Genomic DNA, 14,818 nt, shown 5'->3' on the forward strand with positions numbered 1-14,818 from the left:
CTGGGAGTCTGGTTTTGGTGCCTTTGTGCTTTCTGTTCTTCCTCTTCCTTCTGTGTCCTGCTGTGTCCAGGGAATGTGTGTGAATGATCCACCTCTTAGACATTGAGCTCTCAGCAAACCTACCAGGTTTGACGGCTGAGTTCCAAGTGCTAGAGGTGGGTATGCTTCTGCCTGCCTCCCCTGTTCCCAGCTACATGGGAGAGAGGGTTTTACAGCTTACCAGAATGGCTGTGATACACAAGGTCTGGAATGGGTTCCTGGTGAGTAGAGTGATTGTAAGTTAATCAACTTTCAAGCTTCAGAGTGCAAACTATTCACCTCTGGGGGTCAGGAAGCAATTCCACAGACTCATCCATTCACGAGCAACTCACACAGAAAAAGATCACTGCAATATTGTCATGTGAAGTCATTAAGGGGGATGGGGCATCAGACCTAGCCACTGCCCAGGGCGGAACACCAGAGAATGAACTCTGATCTGGGCTTGCAATTCCTATCTTCCAAAGGTTTGCTTTAGTATTTTTTGTAAATGTAGTTCATATTTCTAAATGTTCAGACACAAGGAAACCAATAAAGGCTTCATCTTCAGGAAACAATTTTAGCCAAAACTCCACTGGAGTATAAAGAGGTATACATGTGGGAGATATAGATAAGCCCAAGTATCACAATCTAAAACTCAATATAATCCAAATATTTTACCAGGCACAAAATATAATAAAAGGAAAGAAAAAGAAAATGAAATAACTAACTCCTTTCCCCATCATGCTCCATATCACAAACTAACAATTATCACAATCAACACACCTTGGTACTCCTGCTTTCAATAGTAATAATACTTTGCACTTTTACAAGACCTTTCATCTCACCAGGGCGTGTGTGTTACCAATATTAATTAATAAAGCTTTACAAGACCCCTCTGAGATACACGGAGCTCTACACCTATCACTGAAGTGTCCACCTCTGGGATGGCCTGGAGCAGCTGTCTAACTGTGCACAGAAACATCGTACAGTTAGGAGAGGCAGGGAAGGGAAATGCTGTATCCAGCTGAAACTGCAGGGGAATGTAGAGAGGCAGAACACATTTGCATGTACTGAGATTTGGCTGGGACACTCGTGTTTGCTGTTTAGATACAACTGATTATTTCAGGATTGAAATGTATATGGTGACAACCCCTACCATGGCTGAGAGTATTTGAGTCCCAGGCATCATGGAATGGCCCAGTTTCCTTTACTGCTGTTTTATAACAGGGTTTGGTGTTTTTTATGAGTGGTCTTGTGGTTAAGGCACTGCACAAGAACACAGTTCAGTTCCAGCACTTTGGGCCTGATTTCCAGAAGCACTGAGAACCCACAACTCTGACGGTAGTCAACGGGATCTGTGCATGGGCAGCCCCTTAGGAAATCAGGTCTTAGTTCTTTGAAGTTGACCCTCCCCAAAAATCAGTGGCCAATTCTTCAAAATATAGGTCACCACCTCTCTCTGCACCTCAGTTTCTCCAGCTGTGAAAAGAGGGATAATAAGACAGCCCCACATTGGAATTTATGGATGGAAGGTGCCATGTAAGTGCTAAGAATTATTATTGCTCCAGGGTAATGCAGGAGTACATCTCTAAGTCCTGCTGACTGCAAAAGGAGATGGGAGCCTCTCAGAACAGCAGGACTATCTCTCCTGAACAATGTTGGTTAACTGGTTTCGTTCCTCCAGAGAAGTAGGAGCCACAGGACTGAAGGAAGATTCAGAAATATTCAGCAGCCACTTTCCATGAGGCCCCTCACTGACTCGGCCTGTGGTGGGGACATATAAGTTAATGTTCCCGAAACAGTTGCCAAGAACCCAGCATCCTCTTCACATACCCAGGAGCCACACACTGCTGGCTGGGGTTTTATGGCTTGGCAATTCCTTGGATTGTGCGCAGGGGTTGAATGAATGTTTGTGAGCACATCTGGCGGTGCATGCTCTGACACAGCCAATGCTATACGTGCACGAGAGCTTTGCATTAAGTAACTGCTGGCTCCTGAGGGTGATGGGAGCACGCACGACAAGCACAGCATCCAGAGAACGCTAGCAAGAGGAGAATAGCAGCAGCGGGGAGTACGATTCTGCAGTGGGCACCGGGGAATTACACTCTCAGAGGCTGTGCTGTCATGTCACCTGGACCCCTGGCCCTCTAACACCTGCTCAGACCTCTCTGGATTTCAGCAAGGCAATACATGCTCCCGAATGGAATAATCATCCGGAATGTAGGCCAGTGCTTTCCTCAACATGCCCAACACAAGGCTGCATTTCAAGAACCAGATTTTCCCCATTCTTATTGTTCTTGTTCCTCTGCGTTACTTTCATCAATCGCTTTTTCCAAAGACTTTTATAACATTGTTTGCAATGGCGGTATGTGTATGTCTATCTCCACCCCTTCTCTTTTCTAGCAGAGCATCTCGTTTTCCCACATTTTCTATCTTCTCTTCTTTCAGCTTCACTGTTTTCTCTTTCACTTTAGTGCTGCTCATTTCCCCTTTTCCTTTCTTCTTCTTTCTTTCCCTTAAGCCTTTTCTCTTCCCTTTACTTCTCTCAGCCCTGCAGGGCTCACACAGCTCTGGGAGAAGGAGCTGAAGTCCATTCTCTCTTAGCATCACCAACAGAATTGTTTACTAAGTTCCAATCAATGATGCCTGTGCGAACCCACTGACAGCAAAGGTGGGTGTACAGATGTCTCCAAGGGCAGAACCTTTCTGTCGGTGCTGATGATGTGTGGGAAGGGAAGCCCAGCTTGTCTCTCAGATCCCAGGCTGAGTTTTCAGTTAGAAAGAAGCTCTTTGACACAGTTTATTTGTAACCAGTCGTTGAGAATAGCCCAGTGTCCCAGGTCTGGTCCCCAGCACTGCTGGGAATCAGGTTGCCGGGAATGACAGGCAAGTCTGATAAATAATTTTGACACAGGCGAAGCATTTAGTCAAACAACTAACTTCAGTTCAAGGACAGAATGGATTTTGTCAAACGCATTTCTTTTTTCTGTCAAAACCAAAACTAAATGTGCAGACCTTTCATTCTGTCACCACAAAGGCGTTCGTTCAGGCTGCTTGCTTCAGTCTATGTAAAAAAATGCGGTTGTCAAGTGGCAGGCAGGGGATTGCTCTTCCCTGGGTTAGCAAAGACACGGGCAGCCCCTCACTTCCTTGTGCTGACTGAGCAGGGGCCCCTCTCTTGTTGCCACAAGTGGACGTTCCTCAGCGTGGGGTTTGGAGTGCCGAACGGGAATGGTCGCAGGTCCGGGGGGGAAATGGTCAGGCGCATTCCCTGGGGCACTATTGGAGGAGGAATTTGGAGCATCACCTCCTTCCAGAGCACAACATGACTTTGCCAAAGGAGAGGTCTGAGCTCTCCCTCCCCCTGCACCCAGCCTCGTGCATTCCTCTCCTGCTGCCCCACAGTCAGCTCTGTGCTCTTCCCCCCACATTGCCCCACCCACACCCAGCTCCACACTCACCCCCTGCATCCAGCCCCATCCCCACGGTATGCTGACCTCACCCTGACCCCTGAGCTCTTACCCCGGAGGCAGTCAGGCTAAGAACACCATCTCCACAGGGGCCAGGCAGTTCTGGGAGCCCGACCCATCCTCCTTCCATGCCTCTGCTTCCCCGGGAAGCACCAAAAGCCCAGATCCAACCCTCCCCCCGGCTGGGCGTGCCCGGTGCCCTGCTCTACTTCTCCCTGGGGCTGGGAGGGGGGCAGGTACCCATGGGTGCCAGAAGGACTGCAAAGGTGGGGGTCCAAGCAGGCACATAGGGTCATAACCCCTCTCAGGTTTGGCCCAGCCATCCCTCTGTGATGCTGGGGGCAGGTCAGATTTCCAGCTCCAGTCAGGGGTGAAGGGTTCCCCTGCTTGTTGTGCCCCTGACTCTTTAACAAAGGACTTGAAAGCCTGGTAGGCAGGCAGCATGGTAGGACACAGGGCTGGGAGCAGGAGCCCTCATTTCTAATCCCAGCTCTGACCAGCTAAGTGACTCACCTGTTCCCCCATCAGAAGCATCCCTTTGTCTGCCTGGCCTTGTTACGGCTGGTGTGTGAGAGCCTGACTCACTCGGAGCAATAGATAGCCCAGTTGTCTCCAGTGGGAATGCATCTGGCATGAGGTACTGTTCAGAGTGAGTGAGATGTCCCAGTCTTGCCCTTACATTGTAAACGCTTTAGCACATGGATGGTCTGTCATTGTGTATGTACAGTGCCTGACACAATGGAGCCTCTAGGCACTACTGTTAGATCAATAATAACAAGCAATAATTAAGTGAGTTTCTCAACAGCCCTACAAGATAGGTCAGTATTATCATCCCCATTTTACAGAGGGAACCATTGAGGCCCGGAGACAGGAAGGGGCTCAACCAAGCTCATGCAGCGAGTCAGTGGCAGAGCTGGGAACAGACCCCAGAACTCCTGCGGGCCAGTCCTGTGCACTAACCACTAGACTCTGCTTTCTCGCAGAAATAAAGCTGGAGGAGCAAACCAAAAAATAAAACTAAATTGGATTGATAATTTAAAACAACAAACCCCGTTGGTACAGTTGCATTGTAATCTGTCACCCTTACACATACACTCATTTCCTAACCACTTCCCAATCTGCTTCTGAGTCTGCATGTGTGTTTGTAGCCTGACTCTTTGTACAGCTCCATGCTGGGACGTGTTTAAAGCTGTATGCTACAGGTAACATGCTTAAAAAGTGGAGCAGTGCAAAAGCTTCCGGTGTAAGGGTCTGGAACAATAAGGTCAAAAGCAACATAGCAGCAAAGCTGATGGGCAGCTGGTCTGATCCTCTGCAGGGATCAAGCATATAGATTAGGGTTGTCCCCAGAAATTATCCCCATGGTACACTCCATCAATCCCTGTGGTGCCATCCTGGCTGCAGCTGCTGGCCCCAGAGCCTCGCCCGCTGAGTCCGTGCCATGCTCAGCCCCTGCCTTCCAGCCTGGTGTGCCCTGCTGCCCATCACTGAGAGGGGACATGGGATGCTGGAAGCAGGGTGAGGCCAGGCAGGCCACCTGCGGGGACCCTGGTGCAGGAGCCAGCCAGGTGGCAGCTGCAAGGAGGAGCAGTGCAGGGCACTCCCACTGCCCTGTGTTCCCACTCAGCTTTGGCCCTGCAGCCCCTTTGTCATGATGTGGGATGGAGACAAAGTTGTGTGGGTGGCATTGTGGCCTAGCGCATGGGGGTTGCAGCACCATGCAGGTTTGGCCCCGCCAGCCTTCCTTCATGACAGAGAGGCTGCAGGGCCAAACCTGAGTGGCACTGCGACCCCCACAATGCTGCTTACTCTATTTTGGCCCCACAGCTTCCCCATTACAATGGAGGGCTGGTGGGGCCAAACCTGAGTGGGCAGTGGAGCGGCTGGTGCTGCTTGTCCTCGCCCCTGCCAGTGGTATGCACCGTGCGCAACGTGCGTATGACTGCGGGTGCCACCAGTGGCAATCACAGTTGCTTCCCAAGCCCGTTTCTGCCAGCAGGCGAATGGATTAGCTAATTGAAGGGTGTTAGCGGAGTGAGTTGAACGTATATATATTGTTTTGGCAAATAGTAAATTCACCAAAAAAATTCATCGTTTGGGACACCCCGACGATTCACAAATTTAGGCTGAATTCGACAAATAGTTTTGGCCAAAACAACCTGAAAACAAAATGTTGGAACTGTCAGAATGAACTGTTCTGCTGTTTCATTTCAAACGGATAGCTCTTTTCAGCATGTTGCTTTTATCAGCTGTGGAAAGGGTTTTATCTTTTTGGTTTCCTGTTTCATTAAGAAAAAAAATCAGCTGCAGGTCAAAATGAACTGAATTCGTGTATGGGATTTGAACAGCCACTGAACCAAAAAATTAATTATTCGCGGCGCTCTCGTGCTGGTTACGGAACTCGGATCCCCGACGCTGGCAGAATAACTTTCTTCCCTTTTTCTTCCTCTCCATCGTCTGCCATACTCTATCCCAGTGGCGTGAGTACCAGCCCATCGCTGCCTGCATGAGTTTGTAGGAAAATGTCCCTTGATGATGAGGTCTCAGTTTACCTGCTCCTGCTCTGCACCAGGTTTCTGTGACCCTCAAATCAAGGGAAGGACAAGCGGTTTTTCATGCCTTGATAGAGTCAGCCAGACTCCAGATGTTCCTAAGCCAACCCTGCCAGAGACAGCTTATTCCCAGGCTCATAAAAATACTTCTGAAGAGCAGTTTCTTTTTACTTGGGAATGGAGCCAATTGCACCACATGGCAGGGATTACAGGCTGGGGTCCCCTCAGCAAAGTCTTCACCCCCCCGCCCCGAGCCTCAAGTGGTGACCGCTGAACAGTGGTATCCGATCCACCTACTTGGGGCCCTGAGTCTCCCCCACCTTGCACCTTGTGTTGTCATTTCCATGCGTGGACAGGGACAGTGGGGGAGACACACTACAGGACACATTCCCCTCCCCCCAACCCCCGCAACCCCTGTATGCCTCTAGAGGAGTGTGAAGGGGGAGGAAGTGGAACAGCCCCCGGTGGAATTTCCCCAATGCAGGGTTGTGTAGGGCTGCTGTAAACACCCCATGCTGCTGACCCCAGGGTTTCTGGGACAAGGTGCAGTGGCTTGAATGGAGCAGCCCATGGGCAGTCATACAAGGCTGCTGTAAATTAAAGGAATCCCTGGAGCAGCTCAGAATTAGGAAGGTGCATATGCGGCTCCAAGTCACCCTTGCCCCTTCTCCAGCTGGGCTCCGACTCCTGCTATGTGGCATGGCACAAGATTGGGCCCTGCAGTTCTGACCCACTTTGAGCTCTCTGTTCACAGGCTCAAATGACAATACAAGGTACTGGGCAGGGGAGGGTCAGACCCCACAGATTTCTGAGGAACAGTGTATGATCATATCCAGCAAAATGCAGCTCAGTGTAAGCTGGTGGTTGATGGCTTTGCCCCCTTCCTTGAATGAAGCATTTTGGTTTAAATGGGAACTTAGAATCGTAAAATCATGGAAGTGTAGCACACTGTGAAGGGACCCCAACATGAAGGGACCCCAACAGATCATCTAGTCCAGTCCCCTGCACTCAAGGCAGGACTCAGGAATAAACTAGACCATTCCTGACAGACGTTTGTCTATCCTGTTCTGAAAAACCTCCACTGATGGAGATTCCACAACCTCCGTAGGCAATTTATTCCAGTGCTTAACCACCCTGACAGTCAGGAAGTTTTTTCTAATGTCCAACCTAAACTGCCCTTGCTGCAATTTAAGGCCATTACCTCTTGTCCTATCCTCAGAGGTTAACGGGAACAATTTTTCACCCTCCTCCTTGTAGCAACCTTTTATGTACTTGAAAACTGTTATCATGTCCCCCCTCAGTCTTCTCTTCTCCAGACTAAACAGACCCAATTTTTTCAATCTTCCTTGGACACAATACTCCCGTTGAGGCCTAATCAGTAGTGTGAGTAGAGTGGAAGAATTACTTCTCATGTCTTGCTATAACCCTCCTGCTAATACAGCCCAGAATGATGTTCCCTTTTTTTTGCAACAGTGTTAACACTGTTGACTCATATTTGGCTTGTGATCCACTATGACCCACAATCCCTTTCCACTGTACTCCTTTCTAGGCAGTCATTTCCCATTTTGTCTGTGTTTTTGATTGTTCCTTCCTCAGTGGAGTACTTTGCATTTGTCCTTATTGAATTTCATCCTATTTACCTCAGACCATTTCTCCAGTTTGTCCAGATCATTTTGAATTTTAATCCTATCCTCCAAAGCACTTTCAACTCCACCCAACTTGTAGGATCTGCAAACTTTATAAGTGCCATTATATAAATCATTGATGAAGGTATTGAAAAGAACCAGACCCCACCGGATATGCCCTTCCAGCTTGACTGTGAACCACTGTTTACTACTCTCTGGGAATGGTTTTCCATCCAGTTATGGACCCACCATATAGTAGCTCCATCTAGGTTGTATTTCCCTAGTTTGTTTATGAAAAGGTCATGCAAGACAGTATCAAAAGCCTTATTAAAGTCAAGATATACCACATCTACTGCTTCTCCCCAAAGTTTGTTACCCTCTCAAAGAAAGCTATTAGGTTGGTTTGACAAGATTTCTTCTTGACAAATCCATGCTAACTGTTACTTACCACATTATTATCTTCTAGATGTTTGCATATTGATTGCTTGATTATTTGCTCCGTTACCTTTCCGGGTACTGAAGTTAAGCTGACTGGTCTGTAATTCCCCGCAATTTATTCTTATGCCCCTTTTTATAGATTGGCACTATATTTGCCTTCTTCCAGTCCCCTGGAATCTCTCCCACCTTCCATGAATTTTCAAAGATGATCGCTAATGGCTCAGAGATCTCCTCAGGCTGCGCTTTGAGTATTCTAGGAAATATTTTATCGGGACCTACAGTCTTGAAGACATCCAACTTGTCTAAGTAATTTTTAACTTGTTCTTTCCCTATTTTAGCCTCAGATCCTACCTCATTTTCACATTCATTCTGCTAGATGTCTGACTGCTACTAACCTTTTTGGTGAAAACTGAAACAAAAAAGTCATTTAGCACTTCCGCCATTTCCACATTTTCTGTTATTGTCTTTCCCCCTCATTGAGTAATAGGCCTACTTTTTCTTGGTCTTCCTCTTGCTTCTAATGTATTTGTAGAATGTCTTCTTGTTACCCTTTATGTCTCTAGCTAGTTTAATCTCATTTTATGCCTGGCCTTTCTAGTTTTGTCCCTACATGCTTCTGTTGTTTTTTTAAATTTTCATCCTTCAAAATTTGACCTACTTTCCACTTTCTGTAGGACTCTTTTTTGGGTTTCAGATCATTGAAGGTCTCCTGGGTAAGCCATAAATGAATAGAACACCAAGTCCCTCTCCCTTCAATTCTGTAGCTACAGACATTGCTGATGTACAACAACTAAAGGGAGGACATTTGTGTGGACATGCCTGTTTAAATGACAGGCTAGATCCCACAAATTATCAGAGCCCCATGATGCTAGGCACTGTATACGCACACATAATCAACAGATGGTCCCCACCCTGAAGAGTTAACAGTTTAAGTCTAATATCAGAGACAATGTGGGATACAACACACAGAGGGGGAAACACAAGGTAATAGTGAGAGGATGAGTCTGAGCTGCTACCTGTCCCATTGCCAGAAGAAGGGCCTGGCAAGAGTCTTTGGTACCTGTCTGCACAGGAGCTCACCTCTAAGCAAATTGCTCACAACCAGCATCTTGCAGCAGATAACCAAAAATGCAGGAGGGCTTAGGGTCTTTTGTAAATGACTATGGGGCCATTGTGAAGAGGGCTGAGCATCTCAGTCCCTCAGATCACAGGTATGCATATGACAAAGCCTCTACAAGTGCCACTCCCTGGTTCCCTTGCTGGCAGTCTCAGAGTCCAAGGGCTGAAGGGATCATGGAGACAACTTCTCCAGGAAAGTTCATGGATGGGGCATTTTAGGGGCAATAGATTACAATCTGTGGACACCGAGAGAATCTCAGTCTCCAGCTCTGTCACATTCACCACGACACCTTTTGTGCTCTTTGTATTTACTAAAGAAATGAATTTAAAAACTGGCAAACCTAGAGGTACACGCGGGGGTTAGGGTAATAAGTGATCCGTGCATCATGAGGGACACATGAAATGCAAACACAGCAGTGGACACATCACCTGGTTCAGTTAGCTGGCTTTGCTGTCATGGTTACCAGAGTGTAAGACCAGCCCTGTCTCTGAGGGTGTGTGCTGCATGGACATGGGTAGCCTGGACTGTAGCTCAACGGTACCTGTGCAATAGCCAGTTTTCCTTTTCCCACATTTGCTATTATTACTAATGGAAAGGCTAATTCACATATTTCTGGCCTGATTCTCTGCTCACGGTGGTGTAAATCAGAAGCAATGCCATTGAAGTCAATGGAGTTATACTGGTACAAGATTGATATAGCAGAGTGGAGGATTAGACCTATAACTTCTAATGTGATATAAATCCAGTAGCCAAAATTTTTAAAAAAATCTTGTAAGATGTACTCCATATAAATACAGAGCATATCTATTCTAGCACAATGGCACTGTTTGGCAGGAACAATTTTTAAATACTGAGTTGCACCTTGAGCTAAAAATCAGCAATGAATACGGCTGAGACTATCTGTCTGACTTTTTTTGGTTCATGATCTCAATGTCATAGCTACAGTTTATGTTTTTAAACAATAAATTAGTGAATGGAAGAGAGTGATGCTCTGTGCACTGGCTTTGCCCCGGTGTAATTAATTAGTTCATGGATATAAACAAATTTTTTTAAAAACCTAAGATGATTCCTCACAATCTTCAATCTCACAGTATCCCGATGAGGTAGGGCAGAGCTGTTAGCTCTATTTTATAGATGGAGAACTGAGAAACATAGTGACTTGCCCAAGAAAGTTAAAGACAGAGCAAGGAATTGAACCTGGGTCTCCCAAAACACAGGCTTATGTGCTAACCATTGGGTTATTTGTCTTCCCCAGACAAGCTGATAGATCACATACATGGCTCACTCACCGGGATTCTGCCCACTAATGTATCTCATAGGCCCTTATCGCAGACAAGCTTCAAACAGCCCACTCAGAGACATTTCTTCCTTATCTTTCCACATGTTGAATTCCGCCCCCATGTTACAATTGCCCCAGGCCCAGGTTGAGCAAGAATTAACCCTGGGCCGTAACAGGTTTTCCATTGATAAAAGTGTCTCCCATTTAGAATCTTTTCTCTTCCCACCCTTGGCAGATCAGTGTCATTCGAGGGAGGAATTCCTGCTGGAGGCCCCTGCAGTTGCTTCTCATTCTGGAATGGCCTGGGAGAGTGAATGTCAAAAGAATGTCAAAAGAAAAGCTACTTTAGAGGTTCTTACAGCTCCCTCTGAGCCTTCTCCAGCTGGACTCCTGGTAAAGAAAGAAGTCTGGCTTTACAGGTAAAGGGATTTGGAAAACAATCCCTCCGAAATTTTGATCACAGTTTATCACATGGCTATCACCTTGACATATGTGATGGATCTATAGCTGACTGTGGGTTTGTGTTGTAGATATACATTGTGTTTACACGGTCATGTGGTAGTCAAACATCTCTACATTTCTGGGACAAGAATAAGCCATTTCTCTAGCAGGCTGGTTTAAAAAAGCACTGGCAAATGTTTGAATCTGCTCAGAGGTTAAAGGTGATCCCAGAAGGCAAGAGTTAGTGCACAGAGTATAAGCAAGATGGTCAGAGGTGCATAATAAATGCAGTTTATCACATAAAGCTGGCGTTTATGTCCTGAATATCCCCAATGAATACAAACTCCAGTGCAAGATTCCCATCCTGATATTGAAAACCCTCCATGAGATTCATGCTGGCACCTGTAGAGGTCATCTCGCCCCTGTGACCATGACGTCCCATGGCAGTCAGGTTCCATCTAAAGCCCCACAGCCAGAGGAGCGGGCCGTAGACTACAGAAATCACTTCAGCACAGACAAAGCATGACCAGTGGTTCAGAGCTAACTGCAAACCTTATCTCCAGTGTGCTTTCCCTCAGTCAGTTCCCCTTGCATGCAAATACTTTCTCTCACACTGCTGCTGCTCTGCTGCCTTTTATATGCTGTCTCCAGCTGGAGCATGCCCAGCACAGCCGAGGGGGCGTGGCCTCCTTGGCCAAGAGAGAAGGGTTAACCCCTGCTGCACCAGTGCTGGGCTGATAGACCCCGTCACACACACCCATAGCAATGATCTAATCAAGTAGCTGACTGGTGCCTACTAGGGAGGAAGAGAGAAAGCTATTGATATTGTTTGTTATTTTTAATTCTTGAGTGGGGCTGCTGCAGGGATGGGAGAATAAAGGAATCTCGGCACAGTGATGCCTCCACAGATTGTATATACACTGCTGTGCTGTGTAGACACTGCTGCAGTTATCATGCATAGTAGCCCAGCACACCTGTGCTCTCTGCCCACTAGTCTACCCCTGCCAGTATCCCTTCTAACCTTCCAGACTGATGGGCAGCTCCACACAGCTGCCATAAAAAAAAAATTGCCACAAAAATGTTTCTGTAGTAAGGTGGTCACCAAGGGGTTAACTGTGTTACTCAGAATATTTTTGGGGACCTTACTCCACCCCTCCCTCTATTCTTGTTTCGTCAAGGGGCATCCTCCCGCCCTCCACCGCAATTTGTTGTGATGCAATTAAATACTGCAGCAAGTGCCCTGCTTGCAGTCGTGGGAGTAGACATATTCGTCTTGCACTGTGGTTGCTTTTCAGGCATTTCCTTCTCACTCACAAATACAGTCCGGGACCTGAGAGACCATGTTGTTGGAGCTGATACATTCCTGAGGAAAGTGTCAGTTTCAACATGTTTTCCACTGAAAAATAGCCACCCAGCTGTACCCAGCCACTGCCCCCGCAGCCAGGCAAGCTGCCCCGCCGCACAGAGGGGCAGGTACCACACGCCCTTGTGTGCAAAGCTGTGTACGGGGGAGCTGCAGGCATTGTGCTCCTCTGAGCTACCCCTGCATTACTGCAGTTCCACAATGCTCCAACCTGCACCAGGGCCTCAACAGCACAATAGAGCCCAGCCTATAGGAACAATGATGGATCTAAACTACACTTGTAAAGGAAACTAAAACCAAGAATGGCAAACATGCATTTCATTCCGATGTAGGAAATGATTAATAAGTTCATTAGCTACCAATTGATTGATAAAGGGCAATCTATTGGAAGGTCTAATATGTGTAGCCAAAATTAGTTTGCCATGTAATTAACTAAAAATTACTTAAGGAATGCATACTTAATTATTATCTTAGTACAGCCGACTTGTAAGAAATTTCAAGCATTTAATTGGCATTTGATAGAATAGCTATAGCAAGCTAATTAGGAATCAAATTATGGAATGTGCTAATTGATATTTAATAAGTATGTCAATTGGTATCTAACTAGCCAATATGTTATAGCTATCTTGGAATATGTCAAGTAAGTGCCTAAAGATCTCTTTCAAATAGATTATAAATGTAATCTATTAAGGATGTAATTTGCAACATTTTTTGATTATGGATTGTAATTTATTTGCTTTCTGAATGTGCTCCTGCTATTTGCAGACTTATTCATACAATATAAAGGATTGACTCTTTCCTATATAACCTACTTTGACAACTGATGCTTCGCTGGGGCCAGATTTTGCTTCCACTATACTGATGTAAATCCACAGTAACTCCACAAAACCCAGTGTAGTGCTTCTGAAATGTATGCTGGTGTAAATCTGGTGTAACTGCATTGAAATCAGTGGAATGACTCTGAATTTAAACTGGTGTAAATGAGGTCAGAATCAGGCCTGGCGCATTTTAAATGATCAGTAAGCATCATCAAGCCAGAGAGAGGTTAGACTAGACTAGGGTGCGAATAAGTCACCTGAACAAGAGAGCTAAGCTAGTTTTCTAGCTGTGCTAGGGGTGACCCTGGTCTCTCACTGATGTAAATCAGGAGTGACTCCACTGAAGTCAATGACGTTACACACGTGTAAAATTAAGCATGAGAGTTTTGCCCTGGAAGTTGTTTCCCAACAATAGTAACAAGTGTTACTCGCAGGGTAGAGTCAAGAGGGGAGTAGTGTGATCAGCTGCTTAATACAAGGGAGTACCTCTCAGTACCTCTCAGGAGGGCGTTAGGCTCGCACAGTGATTTCATAACAGGATTTACTTTTCCTTAAGCATTTCAGTCTGACTGAATCCACAGGGAATTGCACTAAAGAGTTAATGTAAAGGGTGATGAGGGCTGTGGGTATTTTTTTCTGATGATTTCTTTGACACAAGTTCTCATTTCCTCTTGCCTTCCCTAGGTCTTTTCCCCCCCAAAGCAATCCACACATCTAGTTGTATCATGTATAAGTATAAGGTTTGTATTATGATAGGTGCAGCACATAACATTAGTGTCATTGCGATCCGAGCGCTTTATCTTCATGAATAAAGTACCCAGCTGCTCTTGAATTGAACTGGGAAAAAAAAAAGCTACCACTCTTAACAGCGATACATTTTCAGTTACTAATAACAACAGTTGCCATGGAAACAGTCGGTCCAGCGTGAATGTAAGGATTTGCTTTCAGGTCAGTGCTGTATTAGTCAGCAGCCTTTCAAAACCTCGTCTCCCAAGCACTGAAGTCTCCCATCTAATTTACTCTCTATGGCACTTTTTCTACATTGTGAATTACAGAAAATTAATTACATTTTCTGACAATTGCATGCAGATCCTTTTAAACTCTGCTCTTCGGATAATTATTTGGGAATGCTTTATAAATTCCAAAAGAAAACTTCATTCTGGTTTGCTTTTTGGGGGGCATAGCAATAATAATAATAAACCAAAATCACAATAATAATTAAAAATAATAAAGCACTGGCTATACAAATGGGCAAGTATTTGGGAAGTTCATTGTTTTCCTGCCCTTGTCGTGAGCTGACAATTCATGCAGCTTTCTGTGGATCTCCTTTTTTAGCAAATTCAGTGCTGGTGAAAGGGATAGGATTGAAACCCTGCACATTGAGGTGCTGTGTTTATCCCCAGAGCAGGTACCGCAGAAGCAGAGGCACTGTAAGTGCCAGTACAATCCCAAAAATTGGGGTTGGGGGAAGATTAAAAGAACCCAGGATTGATTCCAGCAAGTCCAAGAGATCCCCTGATTTGTGTTTGGAATTTCCATTGTCCTCATGAATGAGCAGCTTAGAAGATACAGCTCTCCTAACTGGAACTGATTTTGCCAAACATTTACAGGAAACTGGTCAAAAATGCAGCATCCCCACTACAAAAATAATCTAGAAAAAGGGCTGGCCTCCAACCCCAAATCTGAGCTCTGGA

This window comes from Lepidochelys kempii, chromosome 13, assembly GCF_965140285.1.
Source record: "Lepidochelys kempii isolate rLepKem1 chromosome 13, rLepKem1.hap1, whole genome shotgun sequence".
Taxonomy (NCBI): domain Eukaryota; kingdom Metazoa; phylum Chordata; order Testudines; family Cheloniidae; genus Lepidochelys; species Lepidochelys kempii.